The following is a 14,337-nucleotide window of genomic DNA, read 5'->3' as shown; positions in this document are numbered from 1 at the left end:
TAGAGATCGGAAGACCCGATCAACAAAACAAGGAGTTGGTTCTTTGAAAAAATTAAGAACGTAGATAAACCATGAGCCAGCCTTATTAAAAAGAAGAGAGAAAAGCCACGAATTAATAAAATCATGAATGACAAAGGAGAGATTCCCACCAACACGAAGGAAACACAAACGATTTTAAAAACATTTCATGAGCAGCAATACACCAATAAATTAGACAATATAGAAGAAATGGACGCATTTCTGGGAAACCACAAATGACCAAAACTGGAACAGAAGGAAATAGAAAACCTGACAGGCCAATAACCAGGGAGGAAATTGAAGCCGTCATCAAAAACCTCCCAAGACGCAAAAGTCCAGGGCCAGATGGTTTCCCTGGGGAATTCTGTCAAACGGAAAGGAGAAACCATACCTATTCTACTAAAGCTGTTCGGAAAGATAGAAAGAGATGGAGTAATTCCAGACTCCTTCTATGAGGACAGCATCACCTTTTTTCCAAAACTAGACAAAAAACCCACCAGAAAGGAGAATTACAGACCAATATCCCTAATGAACATGGATGGAAAAATTCTCAACAAGATACAAGCCAATAGAATCCAATGCGACATTAAGAGGATTGTTCATCATGACCAAGTGGGATTTATGCCCAGGATGCAAGGCTGCTGGTTCAACACTCTAAAGCAATCAATGTGATTGGTCATATCAGCAAGAGAAAAAACAAGAACCATGGGGTCCTCTCAATAGATGCAGAGAAAGCATTTGACAAAATACAGCCTCCATTCCTGATGAAAACTCTTCAGAGTGTAGGGACAGTGGGTACACTCCTTCACATCTTAAAAGCCATCTGCCAAAAGCCCACAGCCAATATCATTCTCAATGGGGAAGCACTGGGAGCCTTTCCCCGAAGATCAGGAAGGAGACAGGGATGTCCACTCTCACCACTGCTAGTCAACACAGTCCTAGAAGTCCTAGCCTCAGACCCTGGCTGCCTGTGGAGCATTTCCATCCCATCATGGTGCCCCCGTTGAAATGAGGCCAGAGGAACCTGCTATTGTGAGATTCCATTGCTGGAGCCCAGGCCGCTTTCTAGTGTTGCTCCGTGGCTCATGCCACCCCGTCTGGTCAGCCTCCCATCCGTATATCTGTGCCTCAGATACACGGGATACCGGCGCACACGCCTTAGAAATATCATCCATAGGCCCCTGGTGATGTGTCTAGAGAGGACATTCTAGGCTGATCCCCACAGTGCAGGTTGGGAAACTGGACTATTTGAGAGACCCGGTGGGGTAGGTAGGACACAGCACTGGGAAAACAGAGACATAAAGGTCTGAATTCAGCTCCGGGTCCTCACAGGTAGACCTCATTGCATGTTCAGTGGGTTGTGTCTATGGCATTTCGTGGCTCATGATGTACAGTGAAGGGGATGGCATGGGGGAAGCATTCATCTGCCAAGAAGGGGCTCAGGATAGGGCTGACTGGAGGAAGGGGCCCAGGTCCCAGGATCTCGAAAAAGTGATGTCACTTCCTTGGTGACAGCCCCGCAACTGATTCGGAACTCTGGTGACCAGGCACCTGCATTCCACAACCGCTCACCTTACTGGAGACGGTTGAGAGAACAAGATGTCCTCTTGCTGTTGTCCTACGTTGAGGCGCTCTGGGCTCTGCAGAGTCCAGAGTGAGAGATGTTCACGTAGCTGTCGACGTCGGCTCGGCCCTCTTCTCCGAAGCTTCTGCTTCTGTGGCGGGAGACCTCAACAGGTACCACAAGGCAACTTGGGGAGGCCACTGGAGAGCAGGCACACTGTGATCTCAGCTGAGCGGGCTCCCACCCCTGATACCTCACTGTGTGTGTGTCTGTGTGTTTATGTGTATGTGACTGTGTCTGGGTGTGTGTGTGTGTGTGTGTGTGTGTGTGTGTGTGTGTGTGAGTGTAGAGGGGACCGAGGAGAGGAACGTGCCCTTCTGGGAAGAGACCAGCTGCCAGGTGTTGGCAGCCTGACACACCTTTGGTGTTAGGACCCCAGGCCATAGCAGGCGCATGAGAAGGGGAGTGCTGGGCACACAGCTCCACTCCCAGTATGTGGGTCATGAACCCAACAGCCTCTTTCATGTGGCTCCCTCCTTGCCAGATGTCTCCACAGCTGCCCCTCTGGCCTGTACGGGAGAACGCGGTTTCTAATGGGGGTGTCCCCTCGGGGGTGATGGAGAGGGAGGACCCTAAGGTCTCTTGGCCCTGTATATACGGGGCACTGTATTTGCAGACCTGCACCCAGGAGGTCTTGGAGGAGATGGTGTGTGGATTCAACTATTCCAGCTCCCTAGACAATGATCTGGTGCTCCCGACAAACAGGGATCGGTGCTGCTCTGAGGTGAGGCAGGGAAGAGGGCTCACCCCAGAAATATGGCCCCCACACGAACATGCAGTGAAACCCGGGGCCCTCCCCTAGTGTGGCCACAAGAGTGTCCCACAGGCCCAACCTCAGAGAGATCTGAACCTCCACGCCTAGCCTCTGGCTACGTGGGATGTGGGAGGACACCCTTCACCTGTGTTGGAGTGGTGCGGCAGAGAGTTCACGTTTGGAGGAGTTGTAGGGGGGTTGTTTTGGCTTGTTTTTCCCCAAGCCTTGAGGATCTATGGGTTTTACTTCTGTTTTTATTAATTGACCTACTCATCCCAGATATGCTGTGTAGAAGCCAGCTCCACTGTCCCTGCAGACCTTCTCTGAGCCCTTCCAAATCATCACAGTAAAGAGGGAGATGTAACACAAAAGCAAGGGTGGGATGAAGCCATCCTATATGTTTTCATATCGAATGTGTACATAGTTTCTCTCCATATGTTTCTCAATAACATGTCGTCTCTCAGAACACATCAGATCACGGTAGGCCCAACAGCTCATGAGCTGTATCCTGATAGATCGTCGTAGTCCTTCATCAATGGGGCTGTCTGCCACAGGGTTCAGACTTTCAAGGCCCTTGGCACCTGACCTGATGCCATTCTCCTGCCATGTCTGCAGTGCTGCGAGGAGCACCTTATGTGTCCCCATAGACAGCTTTGGATGCTAGATCTGCCATAACCTGGAGCCCCAGATTAGGGGAAGGCCTCTGATGCTTCCTGACACCAGTAGCTGGCTCTCTTTGGAATGTTCCACCCAGGAACTCTTGGAGGAGTTTCTCCAAGAGTTGAACTCCTCCATCTCCCCTGACAAGCACAGGGGCATCAGGCCACCAACCACATCCATTGAAGGTCTGCGGTAAGAGCAGGTCCACATTCATGGTCAAACTCAAGACCCAGAGAGGATCAGGGCAAGCCCAGAACCCAGACAAGAAACAACTGATGCTCTTGGGCCCTGCAGGAGAAGGGAGTTTTCCCCCGAGCCTTCCTCGTAGGTCAGGAACAGCCCAAGCCACATCCACATAAGGGAGACCCCATGCAGCTCATGCTCTGGTCTCCTCTCACCCCCAATGTGTATGATCTTGAGCAGCATTTGAGGGTCTAGGCCTCTGTGTTCTAGTGGCAGTTGGGATGTAACTGAAGACTCTGTGGCATCCTGGTCTTCATAAGAGCTATTAGCTGAGAGGAATGCTGTTGTTGCTCAGCTGACAGAATGTGTTGAGGTTGCCAATGCTTTACCATGTCTGCCCTGAAACCAATGGTACTTTGAAGCCTCGAACCTTTTTCTGTGTGGGCACTCGAGTCCCTTGTCCTGTGCAACTTCCCGAGGGGATGGGAGTCTCTGGGCCGACCAACGGACCCTGATCTTCCCAGTGGTTCACGGTTTGGAAGCTGACTGCAGGGCCCCTCCTTGTGTCTCTGGTGTGAAAAGGAATCAACCCTATCCCTGCGTGAGGCCCGGACCATGCTGACGCTCAGAGAAGGGAGAGTGGATGATTTGCTACAGTCCTTGGTGCCATCCTTCCAGGACAGAAGCCTCATCATCAACCCAGTCATTTCATGTCTCTACCAAGTGTTCACCGCAGCCCAACAAGTCCTGGGCCAGCAATTCTCTGGGTGAGTGACCACCCCATACACAGCACAGGGGCGGGGGGCTCGCCTCTACTACCAGTATGTTTCGGCAATGTCATTGCACCTCTCTGAGCTTCCGTGTCCTCCTCTGAAAAGTGCTGGGGTAAGAGGATGAACCTCATGAGGCTACTGTGGGAAATCCGGAGAGGAAACATGGCCTGGACTTCTCTGGGGCCTGGCCCTGTAGAAAGGGCTGCTGGGCATCTTCCCGTGGAGCAGTCGTCTCTCCCCAGCGAACAAGCTCTCCTCATCGGCCCTCATGGGCCTGTGGCCCTCTGGGTTGACAGAAGCACGGACAAAGCAGGCCGTTTGCCTGTGTGCAAAGGACTTCTCAGATTCCATCTCACTGGTCCTGATACTTGTCCTTTATGTGGCCAGAGGAGAGGTCACTGAGGAATGAACGAGCAGCTTCAGGTCCACTCAGGAGATGGAAAGTGCTGGTTGGGAGTCCGTCATCCAATAACACATATTAAGCACCGAGTACTGCAGACACATTTCTAGTCACTGAGATATTTGAAGGAATAAAGAACATACAGCGTCTCGGTCCAAGACTCATCAGGGTGTCAGACAGTCGAGCACTCTGCAGGTGGTGGGCACACACGTCCATAGTTTGTTAGATCTGACATCTTCCTGGCCGCCTCCAGGGATGAATGGATCCACCCATATTTGGACCATTCTCATGGACGATAAGATCAACTAAGGGCACTGGGTGGCTCGGTCAGGAAGGCCTCGGCCATCAGGTCAGGTCATTGTCCCAGGGTCCTGTGTTTGAGCCCTACATTGGGCTCCCTGCTCAGTGGGGCGCCTGCTCACCTTGCTTATTCTCTCTCTCTCTCTCTCTCACTCTTTCCTTCTCTCTCTCCTTGTCTAATTAGTAAATATCCTCAAAATAATTTTGGGAAAGTTCAAGTAAAACTTTGATTGATCTTTGGATCCAGGAGGAGAACCTTAATTCCTCCACAGAGCACATTGGGAGACTGTGGTTTGTGGCTGGGGAGTGACTCCCAGAGCCAGGGATCTCATAGACTCTTGATTTCCACTGGGAGGGCTTCACTGTGGGGGCTTCCTGTGAAGAGGCGAATGAGTCAAAGGGAGCTGTCGATGGGGTCCGGAGCCCTCTGGGGAGCGGAGCACAGCCTGGGCGGATTCGGTGCCTCAAACATCCATCCCTTCAACTGTCCCATCTTGCTCCTCCTGCACCTCTCTCTACCACCTCTTGTGACCTCCACCGCTGGGGCCAAGAACAGAAGCTTTGGTGAGCAGAGCACTCACCAATCTGCCACAAACCTAAGCCCCAATACCTGTGGCGTGGAGGATGGAGTAGACGAGGCCCTTGGTCATTGAGAAGAGACGATAAGTAGAAAAACCAGACTCAGACAGGTTTTCTGGATACCAGGTCCGCCACTGCAAAAACAGGGACAGGAGGGCTAGAGGTCATGCTGGGGACATTTCGGGGACCCATACACAAAGAATGGTGCTATGGGAGTACCATGGGGCATGAGCGGCCAGGCTCTGATGCTGGTCCGCATATGACTCTCCCCAGCAGCCTCTCTCCCATCTCGGGGACCTGGCCTGACCAGAATCTGCAGAACACCTGGCCATCCCTGCACTGGGCCTGCTTCGATGTACAGGGGCCCTGGGTGCAGGCCAACCTGTATGGCCTGAGTTGCCATGCCCCCATTCTCGTGATGCCACGGCAACTTCTGCAGCTCACGGAGGCAGATGCAGAGTCAGAGGGTAAGGGGGATGGCAAGCTGGGCAGACTCTCCGGGATGGGGTTCAGGGGCTGGGTGTTTCTCTATCGGCCATGGACTCTTCCCTGTGTTTGGAAGGGCATGGGGCAAGTCAGTCCCGTGGACACACATGTCTCCTTATCCTGTCCCAGGGCCAGCTCCACGGCTCCTTCCAGCGTCTCCTCCCTCGACTACTCCAGACCTGGCACAAGAGCTGGTGCCTTCCTCCCGTGTACCGGGTCGTGAGCTGCAGTCAGTTCCACCACCAGCCTTCGTGGGGACTGACACTCCTTCCCAAAGCACAAAGACGGAGCCACCTCCAGCCCCAGAGGCCACCTGCCCCTGGGCAACCCCCGAGCACCCGCGGCATGGGGAGCAGCCCGGGCTCATGGCCTTCCCTCCCAAGCTGGTGGCAGAGCAGTTGACCTCCATAGACGCGGTGAGCAGCGGGGCTTCCAGGCCGGGGCCGGGGCAGGCTTGTTTCCTGCCGTCTTCTGCCCAAAACCTTCCTTTCCGTGATGTGGGCTTGTGTGGTCGGGCCCAGATCTCAGCTCCATCCCTTACCAACCACAAGGCCCTGTCCCGTGCCTCAAACCCTTGCTCTCACTGCCCACCTGCACACTGTGGAGCTAGACCCTGGGAAGGACTGACGCAGAGTCCCTGTGTCGCCTAAATGAGCCAGAACCTGTGGGCAAACGGGCAGGCCCTGGTCATGAGCGGGGGGCGGGGGGCCGGAGGCAACTCACTGTGTGCAGCTGAGCCCAAGGCTCACCATGCACCTGCCTTGGAGGCCGAGCACCCCACACTGTTTAGGTGTCAAATGTGAGCTGAAGTAAAGGGAGGCAGACAAATCTGTGGCTTTCCCCCCCTCTGTGAGAATGTGCTGCTGAGAGGGGAGGAGGGCCAGGGCATGAACACTGGGAGGGGAAGTTGCCCCCTGAGGAGCCCCCTTGAGCTGCCACCAGTAACTTGAAGTTACAGGGGAGGACCAGGGTACAGCGCCCTCCTGCCCCCCACCACCCCCTGAGAGTATCTGCTCCTCGTTCATCCTGCACTGGGCTCCCTCAGGGAAGAGGAATGCAGGGCAGTGCAGCGACTCTACCTGGGTTCAGGCCACTTTCTGCCCTTGCTGAGCCCCGGCTCTGACAGGGGACCCCGATGTAGGACATGAATCCTGCATGTGCAATGGCTGTGTGAGCGAGCGTCCCCCTCTTCTCTAGGATCTGTTCAAGAAGGTGCAGCCCCAACAGTGCCTGGGCTCCATCTGGTCCAAGAGAAATGAGCCTGGCTATGAGCACCGGACATGCACAGTCAGTGCCACCGTGACCCAGTTCAACAACGTGGCCAACTGCGTGATCACCACCTGCCTTGGCAACGCACACATGACGGCCCGGGACAGGGCGGTGGTGCTGGAGCACTGGATCAAGGTGGCCAAGGTAAGCCTACGGGAGGCCCGGCGGACCTGCTCTCCTGAGCCTGGGAACTGCTCTTCCCTTGACCATTCCTCAAGGTTGAAGTCTCTGGTCTCAGGTCTTCTTCCCGGGGGGCCTTGCTGACCTTTCCTCGCATGGCCCAGTGTTGGGGTGCTCAGTCCCCACGTGACTCTTTCCTTGGAGGGACGGGAAACGCCCCCTCTCCCCAGCAGGGCTCTTCGCGGCGTCCTCCATGCGCCCTTCTGTAGGCCCCTGGACATCGGTCTCATCCGGGAGAGGAGACTGACACTGAGAGGAGTGCAGCTCTCCAGCCAGCAGGGCTCCTGCCGGCCCCCTGACAGCTCCTGCTCTTCCTCCCCAGGCCTGCCGAGCCTTACGGAACTACTCCTCCCTGCACGCCATCCTCTCGGCTCTGCAGAGTGTCTCCGTTCACCGCCTGAAGAACACATGGGCCAAAGTTTCCAGGTGAGGGGTCCTCGCTCCAGAAGGACCATGAAGGATGAGGGATGGCCCGGATGCCTGTCCATTCTGGCTTCCTCGGTCCCCCTGGACTTCCTAGGAGGCAGTACTCCATGACAACAGGACGTGGGTGGGCAGGCAGGCAGGTGATTTTCTCAGCCTACCAGGTGAAGAGGCCACCATGCCTCCTAATGTCCCCATTTGGGGAGTCTGGGCTGTGCTGAGTTACAAGTATCTGGATGTGAACATGACAGCAACTGGAGTCTCTTCCCAATTGAAACCAAAAGTGACCAAAGCAGAGCTGTTCAATTAAGAGGGCTTCGGTTGCACCAGATGACCCACACGACAGCTCTCTCCCATGTGCTGCAACGAGCTGAGTGGTCAGAGGAACCCAAAGACACCCCGACCCAGCAGTTGGACTCCCTCGAGGTCTCAGATCACAGGAACTTGCCCTCAACCCTACCCTAGTGTGCCAACATCCGTCCTGCCTTCTCTCGCTCTACTCAGGAAGAAGATTCGAACATTTGAAAAACTGTGCTCCCAGGACAATGCCCAGAGCAGGAACCTGCTTCTCAAGGTAGTATGGGAGGTGTTGGGATAGAAAGAGAGGCGGCGTGGGAGCCACGGTGTCCTTCGTGACTGAATCAGGGACCGTCCCGGAGCATTCCTTCAGCGAGTGCAGCCTTTGGCATGACCGTGGACGCAGCCTGGGGTGAAAATCCACAAGAGGTGGAAAAGCAGCTGCCGCTGAACCAGGATCCCTGAGTTGGACACTCGCGCTCCCTGTCGCCAGCCGGTCCCGATGGGGGCCTCTCCCGAACTGGAGAGCCCGGAGGACAGGCCTGCGCTCTGTGAGGGGTTTGCATGGGATGAGGGCCCCAACAGTGATGGTGGGAATAGGACCCTGGGTCCTCGGGGGACCAAGGGGGGAGCTGGAATTCGCCCCTTTCCCAGTGAGGATCCAGGCTCTGGGAGGCCAGGCTGCTGCAAGCTCAAGGTCACGCAGCCATGAATGCTGGAGCTGAGGTTGTTCTGGAATCCCTCATGGCAAGCTGAAGGACGATGTAGCTGCCACCCTGTGCCTTGGGTCAGATGTCCAGGGTCTGAGGTTAAAGATGGGGGGTGGAAGGGGTGAGGGCGGGGGTGGCGGTGACAGTGTGACGGGCACTGAGGGGGGCACCTGATGGGATGAGCACTGGGGTATTGTATATGGTGGCAATTTGAACAGCAATTAAAAATAAATTTAAAAAGAGAAAAGAAAAAGAAAAAACGATCATGGGGAGAAGGGCCCAGGGTGATCCTGCTCTTGAGGAACTTGTCCTTGGCCCTGCAGGACCGGCCAGCTAAGCTTGGAGCCCTGGGGATCAGCGTGCAGAGAGCATGGAAGAGGCGGCAGCAGCAGCAGGTGAGCGAGCCCCAGATCCGTGGCCTCGAGCCCAGAGGAGAGGGGTCTCCCCTGAGAGCTGGAAGCCCCCAAATCAAGGCAGGTGGGGCCTCCCGACTCCGGCTCTGCCTCCCGGAGCCACAGCTTCGACAACACTTCTTTCGAGGTGACCCGGAGGAGGGTTTATACAGCTGGAGACAATGTGTCTGTGGGGCGCAGGGCCCGGGGCACCTACACCCCGATGTCCTACCGCTGGCCCTTGAGCTGTTTGGAAGACTCTGGTGTTCTCCGAGGGAGAGGGGGGAAACCATGGATGCCCCAAGAGTCCTGGTCAGCAGCAGGTGGGAGCTGGGGCGGGCGGGCCGGGGGGCTGACCTGTCCCGGGGAGGGTCCCCGTGGACACGGGAGCAGGGCCTCATTCCACACCCACCCCGACACAGGGTGTCGTCCCCTTCCTGGGCACCTTCCTCACCGACCTGTTCATGTTGGATACTGCCATGGAGGAGTACCTGGAGGTGCGTGGCCCGGGGCTGGGACGGGGCCCTCATGTGGGGAGCACAGGGCCCCTGAGCCGAGCCCCGAGGTCTCCGTCCTTGGCAAGTCTCCCCTCGTGACAGGCTCCCCAATGCCCTGGGAGCGAGGGTCCCTGGCCCACGTCTGGGAGGAGAGGAGGGAGGCTGCACCCAGGTCACGGGTCCCGAGATCGAATCTGCGGCCCGAATGCCAACCTTCAGAGGTCAGGCTGTGTGGGCCTCAGCCTGTCCGTTGAGGTTGCCTGTGGGGGCAGAGTGACGTCAGGGGCCCCGGCCTGAGCGGGCCCTTCGGGAGCCTCGCGTCTCCTGTCCACCTGAGGCTCTGGCCTCCCCTCCTGTGCTCCCGGAAGCCTCACCTGCCCCCCAGGGCTCCTTTCCCTGGCTCCCGGGGCCTGGCCTGGATCGCAGGCCTGTTCCCCTGGGAGTCCTGGCCCCTGTGTGCCTGGCCCTAGGGTGGCGTGAGGGGGATAGCAGCACCCAGCAGCACCCCGCGGCCCCCCTGATGGCCTGTGCTCGTCTGCTTTCCAGGGCAATGAGGTCAACCACCGGAAGAAGAACAAGGTGAGGGTTTCTCTGAGCTCCCGCAGGGAGGGTGGGGCTGGGGCCAGCAGAGGGGTCCCAGGGAGGACCACGCTGGTCCTCCATCCCCGCATTGTCACATTGTCGGGAATGGCTCCCTGATAACGGCAAAGTCCCTGTAGTTGTCAAGGCCAGAGGCACCGCCATCGGGGACACCTGGCCAGGCCGGGGCGGGGTGTGCTCCCATCTGAGAACAAGCTGGGCCGGGAGGAGTGTGCAGGATGGGGGGTCACCACGTGGCAGAGACCAGCCCCGACGCCTGTCCCGGGCGCAGCCGCCGAAGGCCTCTCCGCCCCCCGGGCCTCTCATGCCATGTCCTCTCTCTGGGCCCAGGAGTACCGAGTCCTCACCGAGATCCTGCTGCTCCAGGTGGCCGCGGATCGGTACCACATAGAGCCCGAGCAGCCGTTCCGGGCCTGGTTCCAGGCTGGGACGTGGCTCAGCGAGGATGAGAGGTGAGGCTCCCAGGGCTGAGGGCGGGAGGGGGAGCCAACTCGGGGGGGCCTCTAGGGATCCTTCTCCTCAGGCCCCCGGGGCCGCCTCCAGCCCTGCTGCTGGGGCTCCAGGCTCCAGCTCCTTGGAAATCCCAGGGAAGGCTCCGGAACTGAAGCTCCTGCCCAACTCACACGTGTCCCTCTGTCCTCAGCTACACCCTGTCCTGCCAGCTGGAGCCCCGAGCCTGCCCCCAGACAGGAGGAGCCGCCCGCAGTCACCCTCAGGCCTGAGCCGAGGTGCAGGGGCCTCACGGGGACGGGGCCCGTCTGCAGGACACCACTTCCTCCCGCCTCTTCTACTGGGAGGACGATACGTCATTGTCTTCACTTGTAAACGGAAGACTTCAATGTTGTGATATTAAAGCCGCTTTACAGTCCAGGAGGAGTTTGGGCCTTTGACTTCCTGTAGTAATGTGAGAGAGTTAAAGAGTCTCATAGTCACTTTCCATCTTTTTCCCCCAGATATTCCTTCTTTATTCACGAGAGACACAGAGAGAGAGGCGGGCTCCCTGTGGGCGGCCTGTCATGGGCCTCAAACCCGGGGCTCCGGGGTCAGGACCTGAGACAGAGGCAGAGACCCCGACACTGAGCCACCAGGAGACCCTCTTATGCTCATTTTAAAGGAGAAATCTTACAGAGTCACCAGCTCCTGTATGTGGGATGAAGTAGAGGATCCTGCCTCCTCCCAGCTACTCAAGGGCATCCCCAGGCCCCCCTTCCTCAGAGCACAGTGTCAGGAACTTGGCCAGACAGCAGGGACACCCCTCCGAGCTCCTGAGATTTAGAGGGTGCAGGGACTTCCACAGGAACAGCAACACCACCGACCTGGGGTCCTGAAGGGGACCGCCCGCCAGGACCCCCTCCTGCCCAGGACAGGGGCTCCCTTTGTACACTTTCAAGGAAGGAGGACTTTTTCTTGCCATTTTTCTGATGTGGATTATTTTAGCTCAGGTTTGGGGTTTGACATTCTCATTATTCGGAGCATTGAGTCGTCCAGGTCAACCTCTGCGATTGCAACAACATTAAAGTGGGGGGACACACGTGTAAAGAGACTGTGCTACACATGGATGGCATGAGGCCAGGGGAAGGTCATTAGTGGATGACATAAGGGCAGGCAGGGCTTTCCACCCTCAGTCTCGCTCTCAGGTTCCAACTTCACCCCTGACCAAGCCTGGAATCCTCCTGGGGTCCTCGTCAGTGATCTCTGACGTCCTTTTCCCTCTTGGTGTGCATGAGGGGGAGAGATATTTGTGTACATGAAGGCCACAACTGGGCCAGGTTCCAAGAACACCTGTGCTGGCTTCTGAGCTAGGATCTCCTGCCTCCCTGTACCTCCCTGGGCAGCTCTCTTGAGGGAGCAATTCCCTGAAGGCCCCGGCATCTTGGTCCAGGGGTAGTGACCACTCAGACCTGCTGGGACCTGATGGGTCAGACATTGGCTCCCCATTGCCAGAATAACGGTTCGACCAGAGAAACCCCCACACTCTCCTTGTTGGACAGGATGACTTTAGGTCTTTGTTTTTCCGAGGTCCGTGGTCACAGACATTCACCAGCTTGCACACAGAGTCAGTGTACACACTTACACTGTCTTGTCTGGAGTCGCTAACTGAGCCTGACCCCTTAGGTCTTGTACTTCATTATGTCATGTGGGCGCGTGAGCATTTCCTGTCTGGATCTTTGATGGATGATGAATGAGAGGAGCATTCAGGGGCTTCCATGGGGGAATGCCACCAAGCTGATGACCTGAGGGATCAAATGGCAATAAATATATTCCTATCAATTACCCCTACGAATGGGGGAGGGGCCAAGGCGGTGGAAGAAGAGGGTCCCCAGGTCACTTTCCCACCCCCCACTTACCTAGATAACTTTAGCATCATCCTGAAAACCTATGAATTCGGCCTGAGATTTAAAGAGAGAACAGCTGGAAGGCTGCAGTGAGAAGAGGCGGCATTTCTATGAAGGTAGGAAGACGGGGAAAAAGTAAAGAAATTAAAAAGCCTCCAAGGGTGAGGCCCCCCGAGGAGCCAAGCTGAGGCCCCAGGGCAAGGCCCCAAGGACAGGAGAGCCCTCCCCACCCGGAGGAGCATGAGCTCCAGTGAGTTGGAGCAGGATCTCAGGAGGGCGGGGATGCCCTCAGGCTCCTGGGGGCACTAACAGAGCACCTGTGCCCCAGGGGAAGCCCCCACCCCACGGCCGAGCTCCCCGAAGGGCTGCAGCGGGCCCCAAGGCCCTGAGAGTGGATTCAAGCAGCGCAGGTCCCGGTGCCCAGGACTCCAGGGACACAGCCGAGGTCCCGGCCTCCACCCAGGACAGGCGAAGCCCGGAGGGCCCAGGAGAGGAAGATGCTCCTGCCCGGGGGTCACCAAGTTGTGCAGGTCTGGGGCCCTGCCCCCGGAGCATCCAGGCCCCTGCAGACTGGGAGCTGAGGTAGCTACTGGGAGAGCTGACTCCAGAGCTGGGGAGCTGGCTGCTGCCACAGTGGCTCTTCCTGAGGTCACCTTGTACCTGGGTAGGAGCAGGGTCCTCACAGGATGAACAGTTCCCACTTGGCCATGCACCTGGCAAGGGTCGGCGCAGCTCCCCCAGGTGCTCACACCTGAGAACCAGCACAGCAGGCCTCGCCCCCAGAAGACCACCTAGAGGGACAGCGGAAAAGCCAGTTATTCCCAGGCAGCACTGAAAAGGTCCAGGGGAAGTCGAAGGATTTACAGTACATAGAGTCAGAGGATACCCCCGCTGGCTTTTTGTTTTCTGTTTGCTTCCCCTCCATTTTTTCCCTTCTCCTTCTTTCTTCTTTCTTCTTCTTCTTCTTCTTCTTCTTCTTCTTCTTCTTCTTCTTCTTCTTCTTCTTCTTCTCCTTTCTCTTCTCTCTTTTTCTCCTTTTCCCAATACAACTTGTTTCTGGCCAGTCTGCACTGAGCAAAATGACTAGAAGGAAAAACTAACCTCAAAAGGGAGACTCAGAAACAGTCGTCTCTCCCACTGAGTTACAGAATGTGGATTACAATTCAATGTCAGAAAGCCAATTCAGAAGCACAATTATAAACCTACAAGTGTCTAGAAAAAAGCGTAAAGGATTCAAGAGACTTCATGACTGCAGATTTTAGAATTAATCAGGCAGAAATTAAAAATTCATTAAATGAGATGCAATCCAAACTAGAGGTCCTAAAGACGAAGGTTCACGAGGTAGAAGAACGAGTGAGAGACATAGAAGACAAGTTGAAGGCAAAGGGGGAAACTGAGGATAAAAGATAAAAACATTTAAGAGATCATGAGGATTGGTTAAGGGAATAAAATGACAGCCTCAGAAGGAAAAATCTCCATTTACTTGGGGTTCCCGAGGGTGCCGCAAGGGACAGAGTTCCAGACACTGCACTTGAACAAATCCAAGCTGAGAACTTTCCTAACTTGCGAAGGGAAACAGGCATTCAGATCCAGGAAATAGAGAGATCCCCCCCAAAATGAATAAAAACCACTCAACACCTTGACATTTAAGAGTGAAACTTGCAAATTCCAAAGATAAAGAGAAGATCCTTAAAGCTGCAAGAGACAAGAAATCTCTGACTTTTACGGGTAGATATATTAGATTAACAGCAGACCTCTCCAGAGAGACCCAACAGGCCAGAAAGGGCCGGCAGGATGTATTCAGGGGTCCTAAATGAGATGAACCTGCATCCGAGAAGCCTGTATCCAGCAAGGCT

The sequence above is a fragment of the Vulpes vulpes genome, chromosome 2 (genome assembly GCF_048418805.1).
Source record: "Vulpes vulpes isolate BD-2025 chromosome 2, VulVul3, whole genome shotgun sequence".
In the NCBI taxonomy this organism is placed as follows: domain Eukaryota; kingdom Metazoa; phylum Chordata; class Mammalia; order Carnivora; family Canidae; genus Vulpes; species Vulpes vulpes.
The sequence above is the reverse complement of the archived record's forward strand: the minus strand, read 5'-3'. Positions refer to the sequence as shown.